General features: G+C 36.3%; 1 protein-coding gene across 1 annotated transcript in view; it reads right to left on the reverse strand.

The window, feature by feature from the left end:
• LOC105626281 (amyloid beta A4 precursor protein-binding family B member 2-like) overlaps positions 1-16,328 on the reverse strand; it is a 133,334-nt gene that overhangs the window by 7,558 nt on the left and 109,448 nt on the right. The window lies entirely within an intron of this gene.

Raw genomic sequence — 16,328 nt, forward strand, 5'->3', positions numbered from 1 at the left:
GATATTTTTTTCGATCTTCCATTTTACATATATTTTTTCTAATTAAGTGCAATTAATGTTATTTTCACGATACATTATTTTCTCAATTCTAAATAATTAATAACTTTCAATGTTCGGTATTTTATTATGTGGATATATATATATCTCAGCTTTTACATTTTGACTTGACACATTTATAAATTGTATGACACAATCTAAGTGCAATATCTATGAAATCGATTCGAAGTGCTGTTAAAATAAAATGTTACGTATTTTATGTCTGCTTAGTCTGGGATGCACTCTTACGCACGCATTTTCTCGCGAATGGGAATCGTGTGAGTGCAAGGAAGGCATTTTAATTAACGATCGGAGAACAGTACCAGGCACCGATGTGGTTAGTACAGGGTCGCTAACCATGTCGAAGTAATTAAGGGATTAGTCGAGCGGTTTGCTGACTAACGCCAGCTGCCTCTCTTGAGTATCGTTCGGGCATTAGAGGAAGTACCTAAGGGCCACGTTTCCTTTGAACGTACTCAAGGAATACGGATTCTCGACTTCGAGGCCTTTAATCGGCAGGATTATAACCAAGTACGTGAGTCTGTGAGCGAAAACTTTTCCTCGGTATCGACTTGACTTACTTCGCACGAAGGACTTCGATGTTAAAAGTTTAGGGTAAGCGGAAAGAAAAATGTTTGCGCAAGGAGAATGGTATCATTAACGGTATCGTTTCCTTTAAATTTTTTAATTTTTTGATAGAATCATATAATTGTAATTTTATGTTATATTGATCGACTAGATGTCATAATTTTGTCGAAAAGGTATTATTTTATACGTAATCTCCTAAGAAATTAAATGGTAAGCAATTTCGTTAATTTTTATAAAAATTTATGATTAATAAAATTACTGAAGTCTTTCTTGTTTTGAGAGTCTAAAATTTTACTCCGTGTCGCGCAGGTGCAGCTGCATGACACTTATTGCTTCTCCCCTTTCGTTTAACCCTTCTGCCACCCTCCCGTGTAGAGGTCGTTTCCGTATTATCGGCGATCAGTCTCAATTTCCTTTAACAAAGATTGCACGATCATTAACAAGAGTTTTTGGGTTTCTGCTATTATTGTATCACATTTAAATAGCCTACCTAAGAATCGAGTGAATGCATCGATACACACTCGGTATTCGACTTTGTTAATTATTCGATAATAATCGGAATAATTTCTTATACGTGCCGCTAATTGGTGAACCTACTTCTCGTCGCTTGTAACAGAAGAAAATTACCAACTGTGCGTGTGCAACGCGTGCTTGAAAAGAAATTTTCAAACTTTTTTCCGCATGTTGCAATGGCGAGAAAATATCGAGCGTGATTGAAAAAGGCTTTTCGAAGACGAGAATAAATAATTTTTCGAAAAATAATTAATCGAAAAGGCATCTCTATAAAAAGAAAGAGTAAAACGTAATTGAATTTACAAAAAAGACGATGTGAACAATAACAACGTACAGCACGCAAAGCCAAACGATAATTTTGCAAAAATATGTGGGTTAGGTATGAGGGATGTCTTGGAAATTTGCCAAAAGTTTTGAGAGAATACCTTTGTATTTTGTATTAAGATGCGTGAAAGAACAATGAACTAGAGATCCTCTACAGAAATAAAAAATTGGACATAGTTTAGACAACTTTTAATTGGTGCTAAAAAGAAATTGAATAATATGGCGAATCAAACCATACATATTCACCATATTTTTTAGGACTTGCAAGATGAAATAAAACAGATGCATAATCTGCAACTCTCCTTCTATCTTAAGTAAATAAAAAATAAAATTTGGCGGACCAAACATATGAACCAATCTCTTACTTGAGGATCTCTACGATCGACGAGATATCGAATGTGTCTGCCGGAATTCCATTGTCAATTAACACCCGGGGAATTCTTTTGGCATTCATTTCCGGATACATTGGTTCCGCCCAATCAGAACGCAACGATCTATCGAATTACAAACATTATGAGCGGCGTGACGTGCTCGGTTATTAAACGCGTTATTAATTAATTCCGGTAATGTCGTATTTCCTGATCAGGTTTAAATCGAACGAACCGATGAGCGTTTTATCGGAAATGAAATCGCGATATTGACGCATTGACGTAATTCGTTTTGGAGGAACGTTAACTCGGTTCTCGCGATAACGTTATAGTCGAGGATCGTTATTAATGCCGTTAATCCTAGGATTGACGGTATTGCGACTGTGTAGTATCTGGAATATTGGGTTATTGACACCGGGCGCATCGATCGATCAATGTATCCCGTACAGTGTTATGAGATCAATGATCGCCTGGATGGACGACGACGCGGTCAATTTGAGCGGCTGAAACACTGAGATTCGTCTCGAATGATCGTAAATCAAGATGGCAATATGATAACGAAACATCTTGTGAAATGGGGAGATGTCTATAAATATATAAAAAAAAGAAGAAACGTTGGTGGGATTGAAACTTAACTCTCCACTGACGTTGGATTTCAAAGACACAATTTATTTTTTAAATTATTTTAAATTTAATTGTAAATTTATGAGAATTTAATATAAAAAAATAAATAAAATATATTTAAAACTCTTACGATAGTAACTCTTACAGTAAAAACTGGTTGAGATTTTTATATAGAAAGAACAGTTTTCGTTAGATCCAGATTTAAAAAGTAATTTTGTAATTTTGTACTATCGACATAATTATGTAGGACACTCAAATTGATTGCTAGAATGCCCAAACTTTTTGCAGTATTGCTCATCATGTTGAAATTTCCTATATAATTATTTTGATGACCTAACAAAATTATTCTTTCCGTGTATGTAAGAATTTTTCAATTTTTATACAATCTGATACAATACAAAAATATGTACTAAAGTTTGAAGACCTAGATTGCGGATGAAGGGTAAAGTTTGAAGAACCAGATTGCGGATGAAGAGTGATGAAAAACTTCACATTGTCAATGAAGGATTAAAAAATTTCTTTTAATTATTTGTGTTATACAAACACACGCGTATACACATGCAAATTTTTAGAAATTAACAATATATCGCGTTACCTGACAAGGAGTAAAGATAAACTGATCGCGATACAACTTAAATCAGCTGCCACGGGCGGTAATTGTAATCCAGCCGGCGTACACGCGCGCATCGCCGTAACTTTCAGTCAGATGTAATTAAACCCAATTAGGTCGTAAGGTGAGCAACTTCTGACGCACCTGGCTGGGCCGTAAATTACGCCGGTAAGTCCCCTCTCCCCTTTTCCGCTCGTGTCTATCTTGCCGGCACTATGATTACAGTATTCGTAATTTTATGGTTTCTGCTCGAGAACGTGGATCATTATTTTCTGATTACATTACTATCGTCATAAATCGCGGCCTTTTCAGGGAAACGTGAATTAAATTGTCAAGGTAAGGCACGAGACACAGAAAGAAATCATTTCCGTAATTATAAAGCATAAAAAAGCATATTATGAAATTAAAAAAAATAATCACACAAAGTAACTTAAATACTGACGTCATAATAACGGCTCATCTTTCAAAGAAATTTATACCTTTGGATTCGTATCGATCCTTAACGTGCCCTGCATTTTGTCAGTGTATTCACACAGTAACGATCGGCTCTCCCCCATTAATGGAATCCGACAAACGTTTCACCACGGATAAGAGAAAAACAGAGAGTGAGAAAAGGAAAGACAAACACGTAGAGGTTGCAAAGTGTCGAGGAGGTCGGAATCGGCTCTCCTGGGTGTATGTAATTCGCTGTCGGTGTTTGTCGATCGGCAGAAACAACGGCCGATCGACCGTGACGTGGACATCAGCGAGGGGTGATTTGCGCGAAGGGAGTTAAAAAGGAAAGGGACAGAGAAGGGAAAAAAGTGAGAAAGCCCAGAGAGGAAAAAGTGGCGCACGGCCGAAACATCGTATAGGTAGATGAACGTTCGTGCGGAGTGCGGTGCAAAGTGAAAGAGGAAGAGAGAGAGAGAGAGAGAGAGAGAGAGAGAATGGGAAAGAGAGAAAGAGAGTCGAGCTGCTCCTCTCCTCGCTCGATCAATACACACTACCAGCAACCACCCAACCCACCCTTCACGTCTCTGCCCCATGGCACAACCCCTCGACCACTGTGCGGCGCTCATCCGCCAACGTCACCCCATTTCGAGCGCACAGCTACCATCGCACATATACACGCATACGTATATGCACGCAAGTACACGCGAATACACGTTATACATCGAAACAGATACAGATCGCTGTGGTATCGACGAAGCCGCCGTCATTTTCGCCGTCTTTTTGGCCTGATTGACAGAAATCAACTTTGTCGACGAGCAATTGGTAAACGTGTTCCGTGGAAATCATCCCCGAGAATTGCGAATGGACAGGCCGATGCTAGAATCTATTTGAATCCGCTTTATCTCCATAACGTATGGTGTTATGGAGTTATAGGCTTGGTCTCTTATTGATAGGTTGGCTACCTAGAAACACATAGAATCGCTTAGGCTTTGTTGAAGTTAAGGGGGTATTCCCTACGGCTCTTTCACCCTTCGAATGGCTGGCGATACCGAGGTTTAATTAAGTTCTGGCCGATCCGATGGTAGGAAGTCTCGAGAGCTTCGGAGAGAACTTGCTCGTGGTTTCTCCAAATACATTCAGTAGCCTTGCAATTAAATTACTATTAGAATATTCTTATTATTCTTGCAAAAATCATTAATTTACAAATCATTAAATTTTCATACCACCAATATAGAATAAAATACATATAATTGAAAAAGTGAAGTAAAAAATGTGAAGCACATAACACAAAAGTAAATTGTAATAATTTTTACTGCACGTTAGATTAATTTTGAATGAATCGGATAATTGTAAAGAGCATAAATTAGGGATGCATGAGATCATAAAATTAATATCACCGGATCCCGGATATCGAAAGATAGAAAGTGTCTTCTAAAAAAAAAAGGGGGAAGCTTATAGAGAAAAAGATTGTAATTTTAACAACAATGAGATATTATAGTATCATGAATATGCATACTTATTTTTAGAACATTTATATAAGAAAAAACAATTTAATGATTATCAAATTTCTATCGGATATATTCCTGAATATTAATGACATCCGGCTATCCGGATAATAAAAAATTGCCAGATAATATCGGATACTTTCCAGATATTCGATGCATCCTTAGTATAAATAAAAAATGTATACGCGAAGATAAGATATATGTCAGCAAAGCTGTTGCTATAATTAAGGCTTACTTAGTAATAAAAATAAGATGATTAGAAAAGGGATAAAAAGAGGTAAATCGTAGAATAAAAACTGAACTAGATTATAAAACAAAATGTAAATTAGGTAGAAACGTAAACAGAATTTAAATAGGAATATACGTACTTTGAATTTATAAAAAATAAAATTCAGTAAAATGGATAACGACAGGATGAAAGGAGGAAAGTGAGGAGAAAGATTTAATATAGAAAGTAATAAATTAAAATGTAAGAGAAAAAACGGGACGAGTTAATAATAAATTAGAAACTCTAATAATAAATTAGAAAGTATGTGCGGTTTTTTCGAGATACATCGCCAAGTTTAGTAGATTTATTGTTTCTTGCTCGTTAAGAAGAAGAAAAATCAAAAGAAACAGAGTTCCCAAGACTTGAAGCAAAGTTGAAAGCAAGGTCAAGCGGCGATTGAAAGACGCCGATCTACGCACGCTTCGTGACGAGAATGTTCCGATAAATGACTCAATTCCCACAAATAGCCAATTCATGAAAGGAACTGAGTCACGTTCGTGAGAAAGATCTCAGAAATAGTTAGACTGAGTTTACAATGTTTTCTCTGAGATAATTATTGTCCTTCTTTCTTTCTGTTAAATTATTTACAGCAAATTCGGTTCGACACATTAGTGCGCTCTGGTTCACATTAAAGCCATTGACTTAATCTATACACTGATTTAATTTAAGTGTAAAAATAAAATGTAAATATTTAGAATTATAAAATGCATACTTAATATCTAATAGCGCAATAAAATGTATGAGGATTTCACGATTTCTATATTTATATTAAACCCACATCTTTCGTCAATTTTTTTTTACAGTAATTTTTTTTTAATGTGTACAGAGGCCAATGGAATTAGCTAGAAGAATATGTAAAAATTATATTCTTAATCCTGCGTCTGCCATGTGGAATTTTGCATCTTCCATTCTGAGTGTTCGAGCATCGAGAGTAGATTTTTATATTGTTCCCGTATAAAAATCTAAAAAAAATTTTATATATACTTTATTAATCGTGCGTTTCACACAGATTCTTGCGAATGACCTGTGATCAATTGTATAAGTTTACTAATTGCGGTCGGTACGTAAAAAAAGGAGAGAAAAAAATTGATTATTCGAATATTCTCCTCACATTTGACTGTGATTGGTCAATTCTTACAATTACAATCACTTACACCTACGCTTATACAATTAGAAACAGATTTTAAATTTACAGTTTAAATTTACATTTGTTTGACAAATTATTGCGGATAAATTGATATTGATATGTAAACTATTGATACTAAAAGCGCGAAAAATTCTGCGTGTATTATTAGCGTCGTAAAATTTTTATCGGACGTGGTATAACTTTATTAGATAGTAACAACGTCTGCTTTAGGCACAGTAAACTATAGTGCCCGTTTCCCGTTTCATCGCCGTTCTTAGCTAGGAAATAGCATCTCATCACGGTCGCCATAATAATGTCGAGGAATTTCTCACCCTCGCGTTAATCCGTATTTAGATGAATTTTTTAAATGCCACGTTTCTCCGTAAAATCTCGCAGTTTAAACACAGTAATCTCACATTTAACAAGATAATCTCCACTTGCATAATTTCGCCCCTTCGTAGGAGCGTGTGTTTACGCCGCTAATTTTCCTTCACGTACTCCCATGATTTAATGCCTTTCATGCTTAACGTCTATAACGAGCACCTTCGCGATCGCAGATTCGTCCCGCCTTATAAAGACAAACCCCGGCAAATCGCCTCTAAAACCTGTTTATACTGGAAGTAACAAGATCGTTTCGTCATCTCACGGGAATAAGCGTTAAAACACACTTGCTACCAGAAGTCTGACGTTTACCGAGCGTTTATCGCTTCATCATCGAGCCGCCATCGTGAAATCCTCGCGGTCCACAACAGGGCCCTTTATTATAATATATATTATAAATCGTCTATGTTTTTCGTGGATATTTTTCTCTCTTCTTTTTTTTACGCACCGCAACCAGTAAATCTTTATGATTGGTCGCGGGTCATTCTGTCATGGAAACGCGGTTAATAAAGTTCCAAGCCGAAAGATGTACGTTTTTTTGTTTATCAAAAACCTCGACTATTCCCCTCTTGCAACTTTACGAGTCTATTTTTTTTTATGGAACCCGAAAATTCCGCTTTTTCTTTCTTCTAAAATCGGCCTCTTCCAGGCAAGATTTTCAGTTTTTTTTTTTACTCACTTGGTGCATCAACTCGCGTATTGCCAGACTCTAATCTAACTTGCACGATAAAACGCAATCAAAAACGAATCAACGTCTAGAGCGTGGAAATTTTTTTCACAAAGAAAAAAATGTACGCGTGTTTTTTTTAAAGGTCGGCTGCTTTTATACTGGGAGTATCGATCCGCGCCGGATTGCATTTTATTTTGCGGCACCGCGCTTTTCATATTTGATATCCGACCGATTGCATCCGCGGCAGTTCCCTCCGCGATATATCGAATACTAATAAACGTGTGAATATTAAATGTCTCGGGATCAATAGAATATTAATAGAGCGCATTGCGCGTTTCACACAGCATTACAAATTGTAGCAGCGGCAGCAATAATCGATCGCGGTACAAAAATTACGTTGCCGAAAGCACGAAGAGTTCGTGGAATGTAGAAATTCAAACATCATACATAGTCAAGTTTAAACATCATACATAATTAGTCCGCCATATTTTTCAAAACTTTTTTAAGCTAAAATGAGACAGATAATGCATAAGACGGAATAAAATATCTCATTCTATCTTATATCTATCTTCTTCTGTCTTTAGTAGGTCCTGAAAAATAGCGTACCAATCAGAAGCTGTCCAAATGGTGTCCAATTTCTTACTTGAGGATCTCTAGCAGAATGTTCTTCCTACGTGAGAATTATGCGGATCTGATCTCACCGATCTCTCTAACATCCATGTAAGACTATTATCGCTGGAGTCCTTAGCCCTTAGTCCCTTTGCCGGCATATATCTCCAGGACGAAGCTATTGGCGGTTGCAGGAGAACACCCTGCAACCTCCTGGACAGGACGATTCGTTCGCGTTTACGAGCGCCTTCGCTCCGGATTTCAGTTTAGCCCGATAATCTCCAACGGTTGGGCATCCTGGCAAGACCTCTCGGAACATTACTCTTTCTATCATTTCCCTTCGTCTTTTTTCTCCTCCTTTTTGTTCGCTCTCTTTCTCTCCTTCCCTCACTCTTTTCCTCTGTCGCCATTTTTTCGGTCTCCAGACTGCTGGAGCTTTTTCAAAGCCCGACGTGGCAGGACTTATCAAGCACACCGACTTTCTGGGGATCACCGATTACGTCCTGCAGGTATTACCGGAGAGAAAGAGGTGTCCTGGAAGAAAAAGGAGTCCTTGCGGAAGACGGTACGCGGACCGGTGGGTGGGATTCCATTTCCGGGATTTATGGACGCGTCGCGCGCGCATGCATGTGACTCGCAACGTGATGTCGGTTTCACCGTAATTTCCTCATACTTCACGCTATCGCGACTGAATTTCTTTCTGCCGGCATTTCTGTTGCGAAAGGCGCACGCCGACCAACAAACATTTCCATTCATCAAACGTCCGTCTTCTTAGTAGAGACGTAGTCTTTACAGGTCACTGGTAAAAATATATTGCCATTTAATTTATATAGCCTGGCTAATATTATATTCATGCTAGGGGAATAATTTCCTATTTTTATTTTCTCGTCGATGAGCGCTATCATGTTATAAAGAGCTGAGGAAACCAAGTAATTTTTGATAGACGCTTTGTCTATTTCGTATTGTGTCGTATTGCGTAACATTGCAATAAAAAAATCACTGATTTCATTTGAGCGAGGCGAGAGACACTTGTGCAACCGAAGCGTTTCGATCATCGATAACTACTAGTCTAATCTCTAACTGGCCATTCAGAGCATTGAGATACGATCTGAGGCGTGGTCGCACGTCAATAAAGCCGTGACAGACTCGCGTATACACGGTGTTGAAAGCATCGCTTACTTTCTCTATCTTTCAAGGACAACGGAAACGGAACTGAAGAGAATACCGTTTGGTTTCAACTCATGAGTCACACATAGATATCCAATTTTGTATGTGTAATACATACAACTATGATCATTGCCAGATCTTATCAAAATAAATAACAATGTTTGCAGCACTCAGTATACTCGCGTCGCAACAGAATAATTATTCCGTACGTTCACCGTGAACTATTGACTTCCAGCCGCACGGCATGACTCTTGCAAGATAATGGACCACCCGGATGTTTTCTTTTATTCGTATCCGTGTACCATTATAGAGCCCCCGAAGGTCTCGCCAGTGAGGTTGAAGGTTTGCGTGACGGTATTGGTTAGGACAGAAATATCCGTCTCGAGAACGTCTCGAGAGGCAATGATTATCGCGCGTAGAAAAGTTGCAGCAGCAATGAGAAGCTCGCGTTTAAAATCATCGAGAGTCTGTCTAACGATCGTCGCTCGAAACCAAGCGCACGACTGAAATAGAAATCTCAAGATCGGCAGCACTTCCAACTGATTAATTTTTAATTTTAGTAATCTAATTTCTTCAGAATAAAATAGTAATTTAATTTATTTTGTTGTCATTATTTATTAAAGATGTTTCAAATATATAGTTTCTGCAAAAAGTGAGCAGAATTAAAAATTGACTTTTCGAATAAAAATAAATGTTGCATATATATAATAAGGTCAACATTTAATATTTAACAATACAATTTTAAATAAAAATTTTCTCATTTTATCTTAATTATTTAAAAAAATATATATCTACTTCTTATTGAAATCATTTTTAATTCGGATTTTAATATTATTTTGTTAAAAAATATCAGTAATAATATATCTTTAAGAAACGTCTTTAATTTTTTATATTGATATTGTTATTAATATAAAGAAACTGACTCTTTTTTAATTTAGAATAAATGGCAGGTTAAATTTAGAATATGTCGACAGGAAGGTACACTCGATTGCAATTCACACGATGTAACTCGCGGTAAATCGATCTGCAATTTACCGTGCTATGCGACAGCGATTAAATTCATTGTTAACCGGACCTACATTCGATTGTAACTCACGCAACGCAGCAATTAGTTAATTTCATAATTTAGGATACAATAGAAACGAGTGGCATTCGTTATTAACTAACTGAAACAATATCATCAATATTTTCGACGCGTTAAAGATGGTAATCTCTACTTGGTGAGGATGACGGTGAGTATCTGTGCACCTGCTGTTATCGTAGAGCCTCTATTACCATTACTGGTACTTAATGCTTTCCGGGTGTTAATGGAAAGCAGACACACGATTCTGGTTACTACCTACGACGAACGAGATTAACGGAGAAAGGGAAAACTGTGGATATTTTATGAGAATCGTAAAGTCGACGCTGAGTGATTCGAAAAGCGGCTTCGATTGTACATCGTGTCTTTAGGCGTCACGAATTGATTAAGTTTGTCAGCAATTAATGTCTTCAGCATTAGGATTAAGCGGACGAGCAGTTTCCGCTGTTTTTTAGAGGAAGGTTCTTGGTGAGTGATTTTGTGTTAAATACCAAGCGTGTGTGTGGGCGGATTAAAGTGAGTGAGCGAGCGGAGTCTGAACGACTCGTGCCGGCTATTTCGTTGGGATGTTATTATGCAAATCGGACCGGCCCCGTTATTTTGTTACGCTTATTACATAATTACGGTAATCGCCGGCATTCCGTGACTACCGCCGTACGCCGACCGTACACGTCATAACGAACCAACGATAATTTCTATTCCGGCTCCGTTACGCAATCGTGAAAACGCACGCGGCGATGCATTTCTGGGGAGAGTCATCGACTCGATACAGCAGAGAAGCAATTACGTTTTCCTCGACGAGAATCCACAGCACGATCTTTACGAGCCTTGGATAAGTCCATGGAGTATAAGTTTCCGGAGTAATAAATTCACGCAACGCTGCAGAAGCGTCGTAATTGACCAGGAAACGGGGAGTAAATCAGCAGACGCGGTCTAATAGAACTCGACGGTAAATTATCGCCCGACGACTCGCTCGCAAAATACTCCGGCGTCACGCGGATTAATTTGCATAATTAATCTCGGCCCGCGCTCGCCCATGCTAACGTTCAACTTTTCAGCGGACGCGATACTAACGAAGCGTAATCTAATTTACTCGCCGGCCTGCCTCGAGTCGAGGCCGAATACTTCAGAAAGAGACACTCGAGTCTATCAACACAAAAGAGTTTCCCGCGAGTAAACGTTACAAAGTGTTCGATACAAAGCGTTTTATGTTTAAGAACTGTTAACGAGGATTAACTCGTTTTACAGTTAAATTCTAAAATATAATATCATATTATAGCTAATTTGAATAATTTCCATACTGTTAGATATTAAAGAAGCAATGATAATTTAATCATAGTTAATAACATTTTGTTATGTTTAACCTTCAAAATATAAATCAATCCATTTCAATGGTTAATTTCAAAATAAACAATGTCCACATTAATGTTGTATTTAGTAAATAATAAACTATATTTGAATCAAATTTAATATATTTTCTTGAATTAAATTGTCGAACTCTATTGTTTCAGTTAAATAATATATTGAATAGGAGCTCCTATAATCTATAAAAATAATTAAAAATTACTCAAATTGGACAAATCGACAGTTTGACAATACGAATTTAACACTGCATAAGTCATCATTGCTCCTATTTAATACGTTAATTTAATTAGAATGGAATTAAATAATTTAACTCTAAGAAATGTATTAAATTTAACTCAAATTTAGTTTAGTATTTATTAAATGTATATATTAATATGAACGCTGTTTATTTTAAAATGTTGTTTATTTAACCACAGAAATGCATTGACATTTTGACACACGTGGAAGTTAAAAATAGCAAAATGTTATTTAACTTAAGGGATTGAATTACCTTTGATATCTAACATCTATAATTAACTTTCCGCCTACAATGTTGGACTTTAAAGGTGTAGACGATTTTTTTATTGTGAATTCTAATAGATAAACACATAAATCTGAAAAATAAATATAATCTAACTTCTGTGATAGTAAAAATTCATTGTTAAAGTTTTCATAAATATATATTATAAGAATTTTTTATAAAGTCCGAAACAACTGTAAAAATTTGAAGATTAAGATTGCGGGATAAAGATTGAAAATTTCACATTACCAATGAAAGGGTCCCCAAATAACATAAAGTCCAAAATCGGGATATCTTTTAGGTCGGTATAAATACAATTTTAATATGCCATGACCCAATCACACAACTGCATCTTAAGAGATTATATAAGCCAATCTTAAAATAAAAACCGACTATGAATATATTGTAGGCTTTTAAACAATTCTCGCAAAGATGTTTTAAACGTCTTATGTCCTGAATTTGAATTTTTTCAAATTATTTTCTGGATAATTATGAAAAGTATAATGTGTGCACAAGAAATGAAATTAATTGATTTCTCAAAAAATAGATTGTGTCGCATAATTAATGTTGCGTTCCACTTAACGCTTGCAACGCTCGCAAGCATCGTTTGTCATTGTTTAATATTTGATTAACAACAAGGATAAAATGACGGATTCTACGAGCGTTGCGGGCGTTAAGTGGAACGCACTCTAAATAAAAAATTTAAATATAATTTCTGTCAATATATTCAATTCCACATAAATCGCCTACGTACCATTTTCCTATCGTACTATTTTCTTTCCGAAACATTTTCCTCACCTGTATCATCACATGTGCTTTATTCCAAATGATCTCAGTGCTGCCTACATACGAACTTTGTGTCAGAAAACGCGAGGAATTCGCAAACTACTCCGCCGAATTCCAACTGTTCTTGCCGCGAAGCGAGTTGTCTCCCGGATGCGCCCTCCCGTGAAGTTATATAATTCCAACTTTGGGGGTCAAAGTGACCCCGAATTCCGGATGTGAAGCTATCTTTAAACCAACCCTAGAAATTGAGGCAACTGTCGGGAATGTAACTCGATCCGATCGAATACTCCGTTCTCCTTTAAATGCAATCAGATTTAAAAATTACATGATTCTAGATAGATAAATCCGTTCCGTTCTTTTTTTGTTATCTGAGACATCTTCGCAAATTCCGATTTTAGAATGCAACAGGGCACTTCCCTCGCGGGAAATATAGTGCTTTTTGCTTCTGTGCTGTTCATTTATGCAATTGTAATGCACCACAATAAAATATTCAGTATAATCGTCACGGGTAGAAAATGCGTGACAGAATAACGGTAGAGTGCGAATAATAATTCACGCTCGTTATCCCCACATGCATCGTGAATATTACACGCGCTATTATGCTAAATTTTTTCGGTATTACATTTCACTGCCATTATCTTTAACTAACACGAAATATGGACGCTTAAATTATAGAGGAATTCTCATCACAATAAAAAGAGTCTGCTTCAATTGAGGATTATGCCGGTGAAAAACATAGAGAGATCGTTTCTGGACACCCTGTATGTAGACTTTACGGAGTCCAGTGACGTTGTTTCAAAGGTATATGGAAGTCAGAAAGAGGGAACGGACGATCAAAGGGGAACAAGGTAGATTGGTTGGGGAACATGGGTAGCGATCCAAGGCGGACGCCACATCAGGGGAGTAAGAGGGACAGGATCAGACGTGTGAAGTGGATTCTAATTTTAGAAGGAAAGCGGGATTACGCCCGTCTTTGACGCGACGATTACGGAGGACCCGTATAGTCGAGGTGAATCAAGATGAGTTCGACGGCAGTGAAATATGATTATGATTTTTGGTATTCTTTTAGTTTAGTAACAGAAAAAAAATTGTTAGTATACGCACGAAAAGAACAATTTTGCTGAAATATCTAAAAATTTAACTAGATATATCTAAAAATAATTTTGTGTGGACTATCAATATAATTATACACTATCAATATAATTATACACGCTTAGACGTTGAAGACAATGCTGTAAACATTTTAGCAAGTTCTGCATAATAATTTTGAAAATAAAATTATTTTCAAAATTATATTTGTAGTAAGAAAGAATATAATATAATAAATAAATTTAAATATTTATTTGTTGTATAGTGTCAACTAAACATCAACTAAACATTTTCTTATAATAAATAAATATTTACTTAATAAAAAAGATTGTTAAATCAAATTAATGATTCTTGTACCGAATAAATATATTTTTATATTTAGTAAATTTTATATTTAGTTGATACTATTCAAACAAATTTATTAAAATTATGTAAATTTTTATCAGGCTAAATTTTTAGATGCTTTAGCAGAATCATTCCTTATACATAGTTTTGCCAAAGTATTTAATAATTTAGCTAAAAACAAATTAGAAAATAATTTTGTTAGATCATCAAAATAATTATGAAGAACGCTCAGAGTTGATGATTCCAAAATGTTAGAATTTTTTGCAGTATTGTTCATTATGTTGGAGCGTTCTACATAATTATTTTAATAATTCAACAAAATTATTTTTACATTTGTATCTACACTGTGTATCTATACTGAAAAAGTCTGGTTACATTAATTGGAATTCTAGTTAAAAATGGATAGAATTTTTTTGTTGACTCTGTTATAATTCTAATTAAAATATAATTCTGATAATATCAGAATCTTCTGGTTCGTTTATTTTCAAATTTCAGGAATTTTTTTCGATGCACCTAAATTTTTAGGTACTTCCGTGTATGTTCAGTATAACGCACGTTTCACTTTACTTAACAATAATTTCTCGCGATGTAAGTTATTCGCGATAAGTTAAATAACGGGAGATCGTAAAAAATTCGGAGAATGCTACGGCTCCGCTACAAATATACGACGACTATTGCATGTCTCGCACATTTAGAAAGTTTCGCTCGCCAATAATATATCACGCTATGTGCCAAGACCATTAATTATCAACGAACAATCTATTCCTTCTCCCAACTTGCGCACTAAAATTTCTTTTCTCTTCCTATCTGTCATGCATTAATTAATTTTTTGGCTGTTGCTGCTGATGCACCACGTGGATTCAGTAAGCAAGCATATATAAATTCCAGGGCAAGTTCCATTAAGCTTGCGCCACAGTGCAGCTTATAAAATCCGATGAGACGCGATTAACACCGCCATTGAACGTCGATGACGGAGACGGGGTCGGCCTACTGGAAGCCACCCTCGAGCGGGTGAGAAGTCTGGCGAAACGCGAATGCCCTAGACGGCTTTAATTAACGATTGTCGCGAAAGCAAAATGGCAAAGTCAGGCTGGGTCGAGAGCGCCTGTATTGTGAACGCCGGTGCTGAAAAAAATTTAAAAAAAAAAAGGTCTCATTTATCGTTCAACTGCAATTTTTCCGAGCGAGTTAACGAAGGTACGCTCGTCAGGATTTGATCTCTTCTTTTTTTTGTTTCTGTCCATTGCGCTTTTTAAATTAGCTACGAGCTACTTTTTAAATTCGCTGCTTCTTCATTGATTATCGGTTTTATTTACCTGCCAAACTTTAGAAAATGTCGTGATATTTTCCCGAAGAACATCTTTACAATATAATATAATTAGCAAACTTTATATTGATTAACGACTAAGTCGTAGGATTAACATTTATTAAAGATTTACTCTTCTAAGAGAGAATTAAATATAGAAGCAATCTTTCATAATGATTTTTAATTTTTCGCTTTGAAACTATCTGCAGAGTATATAAGTTAACTTTGTGATTCCATTAATAACATGTTTTTAAATAATATGCAACGAAATGTAGAAAAAATTATATTCTTCCCTTGATGCAAATGTTAATTAAAATGTAATGCTTTTAATAGAATAAAGTTATCGATAGGGACTGTATCGAATACCAATTGCCATGAGCATGTAATTACATTGCCGTTGAAATATTTAAATTTTAATAATATGGGCCATTGGCTGTCATTTTCATTTAGCGTTAATGGAAGCCGCGGGGTGAGGAACAAACCGATTATGATAACGCACTGATGAGAGATTCGCCGCCAATCGCGTGGCCGACGAATTTATTCCGGCTTAATCGCTCGCGACCATCGTTATTAAACGTCGCGCAAAATAGACAAAATGCACGGCCAGCGCACTGCACCGCGTTATGCACATGA

Source organism: Atta cephalotes, assembly GCF_000143395.1.
Source record: "Atta cephalotes unplaced genomic scaffold scaffold00005, whole genome shotgun sequence".
Taxonomy (NCBI): Eukaryota; Metazoa; Arthropoda; class Insecta; order Hymenoptera; family Formicidae; genus Atta; species Atta cephalotes.